This window comes from Otolemur garnettii, unplaced genomic scaffold, assembly GCF_000181295.1.
Source record: "Otolemur garnettii isolate 467f Iridium unplaced genomic scaffold, OtoGar3 scaffold00114, whole genome shotgun sequence".
Classification (NCBI taxonomy): domain Eukaryota; kingdom Metazoa; phylum Chordata; class Mammalia; order Primates; family Galagidae; genus Otolemur; species Otolemur garnettii.
Window position 1 is genome coordinate 5,959,531 of NW_003852509.1, and position 3,552 is coordinate 5,963,082.

Here is a 3,552-nt window from a genome sequence, read left to right on the forward strand (position 1 = left end):
GGTGCATGGTGACCCTCTATGATCCTGGCATGGACCAGGGGCTTGGTGAGCTCACTGCCTTTAGTCAGAATCTCCTCTCCTGTCCCCACCCTCCATGACCTGGCTGTTTGCAGGTGCAGACCCTACAGTGGCTTCTTGTCTTCAGAGTTGATTGCCAGTAATGGCACAGGAAATGTGTCTTGAACTAAGCTGAACAGAGAAGCTGGGACAGGGGGTGGGGTGTGGGGGTGTTGTGCCTTGATGGGAGGAGGTAGGGCAGGCTGGGGTCTGATCAGGCCCAGGGCCAGGCCTGAGGGGGTGGTATGTCTTCTTGTTAGACCTAAAAGCAAACTGGGACAAAGATCCTGGCCATGGAACCTATCTGGGGGGTGCAGGAGAGGAGAAGTGGGGTGGAAACCTGGGCTGGCGTGGACAGCTGGAGAGTCTACACACAGACCCATGGGGAGCAGCTGCAGGGAGACACAGAGCCTGCAGGGGCAGGGGCTGAGCCCACTGTACCAGGTGAGCTCGAAGTAGCAGCTGCCACTCATGGGAGTGTGTGGTCAGGGAGGGTGCAGCAGGGCAATGTTGGTGGTAGGTCCTCTGACAAGCGGCAGGGGCCTCTCAAGAAACGCTTTGAGGTGGAGCGGGAGAGGCAGCAGGAATGCAGGGAGGCTCTTGGCTTCACTAGTGTCAGGTGTCAGGACTGCCAGCGGGAGAGGCAGCAGGAATGCAGGGAGGCTCTTGGCTTCACTAGTGTCAGGTGTCAGGACTGCCAGGGGCTGCGTCTCTCCCAGCTCACGTTTCTGTCTATGCAGAACACCTAGCTCTTTTTCTATACACTGAATCAGAGAATCTGCTTTTCTCAGCGCAGTTTCCAGAGTTCCTACTTGTATGACATGAGATTTACTCTCCAGGGGTGAATAATGAGACACCTGGAGACCCCACCAGGTGTTCTTTGCTCTCTGTGCTTTTTCCCTGAACAGGGATCTCAGCTGCTGGGTCCGCTCCCCATGATGGGACTGTGCGCTGAGCTCAGGGACACTGGGAAAACATCATGCCTGGGATTTCCCCCCCCACAATCTAGCTAGATTCTGACCCAGGTTTTTTTTTTTTTTTTGAGACAGAGCTCAAGCTGTCCCCCTGGGTAGAGTGCCGTGGCATTACAGCTCACAGCAACCTCCAACTCCTGGGCTCAAGCGAGTCTCCTGCCTCCGCCTCCCAAGTAGCTGGGACCACAGGCGCCCACCACAGCGCCCGGCTATTTTTTGGTTGCAGCCGTCATTGTTGTTTTGGTGGGTCCGGGCTGGATTCGAACCCGCCACCTTAGGTGTACGTGGCTGGCGCCTTAGCCGGTTGAGCTACAGGCGCCGAGCCCTGACCCAGGATTTTTGATGAAAATCAGATTTTTGAACAATGCTCTGGTTTATAAGCGCTTCCGCATGAAGGAGACTAGCTCTCACCATTTACAGACATGAAAGGTAAGTTTCCTTCTGGATGATCTTATTTTGCTCTGATGTCCTTGGGGACACACATCCGAGTCAATATCTTGACTCTTTTAAAATTAAATTAGCTCTCTTTAGGGAGCCAGATAAGAGAATGATGTAAAGAAATGGAGCAACGTAGATCTACTTTTTGATACTTGGGTTAAATTCTATTAAAGCAACTGTTCTGAGCTGCTGAAACCGTGTATTTTAAGAATGATTTTCCACTATTTTAAAAAATGTGTTTATAACTCTGTTCTGAATTGTAACTAAATCCTAAAAACACACCTACAGTTCTGGCTAAGTGGTAACTACACAGGAAATTAAAGAACTTTCCTAGATGAAGACACTGGGTGTTTAAAGTTACAACCTACATCTTTATTATCCTTTTCTGTTCATCTTAGTGGATCAGCTTAATGGTACCACCTAATTATAATCTGGCAGGTGAGGTATCTGAACATTTTAAAGTCACAGACATTCAAGGAAATAGACGCTACTCTACAGAAGCCAAATGCTGCTCCATCTGGGGAGCACGGGGCTGATGAGTTGCATTTTCATTTCCTGTCTGCTCAGGTCGGCCACCAGACCCAGCTGTGCCCCCCACACCTCATATTTGCATGATACAGTGCAATGTCACCCCACATCAGATTGTTCAATGTGATATCAGCAGGCATAAAACGGCCTTTGAAGAACCAGGACCCTCTATCTGTTGCTTGGGAAGACCAAAGTCTTTCTGAGAAACACTAACTTTTAATTTTAACTAACTTTTAATTTTAAGAGACATCAGTACTCTCAGACACAAGGCTTCTTGACAACACACAAATTACCAAAACTGACTTGCTAGACATTAATTCAAGCTACTATTGTCACTAGATCTTGTGTGACACAATCAAGACATTCAATAGTCTTTTGAGGATGTGTTTTAGTGCAAAAATAACTCAGGAAATCCTCTCCACCATCTTATGTGCAGTATGCACCATGGTTAGTGCTAAGTAAACAGGTGCTGTTGATGTTCCCAAAGCTGATTTTCACCCATGCATCATTTAAACATTCCCATATAGCACGAGTTTATCAAATTTTGAAGGATAAACAATTCTTTCAAAAAACAAAAATGATATAATTCTTTTATCAAGAATATACTTTTCAACACCTTTGCTCACGTATGGTGCATTTATCCATCTACTTGTGTTTGACCATGCATTATCAAAGGCTTACCAATACAGATTCTGGGCCTACGTTTTAAGCCACATTAAAAACTGAGTTGTTCTGTGTGAAGTAAAAGTGGACTTCGGAATCCCTATGCTTGCTTCTTCTCTTCCCTGGTGGTTCTGTGGAGCCTTATGTTCCCTGACCCAGGGAATGAATGGTCTGCACTTTGATTCAGATATTTAAAATGTGTAATAGAACTTGGGTGCAATATTACACTCCACCAGAAGATGTCAGTCCAACGTGTTGCCCACAGGTATAATAGAAATAGTATTATGCTGATTATAAGGTAACTTGGAATAATGATGATTCCTTCATTTTCCCAGTGAGAGAAACAAAAAGAGAGAAAATGATAGCTTTGGCCAACTCGCATATACAGACTTTTGGGTGAGAAGGAGATACATAATATCTACTTATATTTAACTACTTTTTAAAAAAAATTCAGATAAATGTAAAGGTACATACAATTAGTTTCCATGGTTTGTGTTTGTTAGGAAAAGTCTGAGTTGTATTTGAGTCCTTCACCCAGGGAGTGCTATATACTCCTACACTGTACCCATTCCGTGGATTTTACTCAGCCCCTTCCCTTTGTTGACAGAAAAGAAGCCATACTCTATAAAATAATTTAAAGCGGTTTATTTTGAGCCAAATTTGAGGACCATGATCTGGAGCCACACCCAAGAAATCTTAAGCACATGGACTCTCAGTGGTGGGTTTATAGTTTGGTTTTATACATTTCAGGAGATAGAAATTATAGGTAAAATCATAAATTAATACATGGAAGGTGTGCTTAGGTTTGGCCCCAAAAGGTGAGACATCTGGAAGCAGGGGTTTAAAGATTGTTTAGCTGACAATTGGATGAAAGAATTAGGCTCTAATAGAC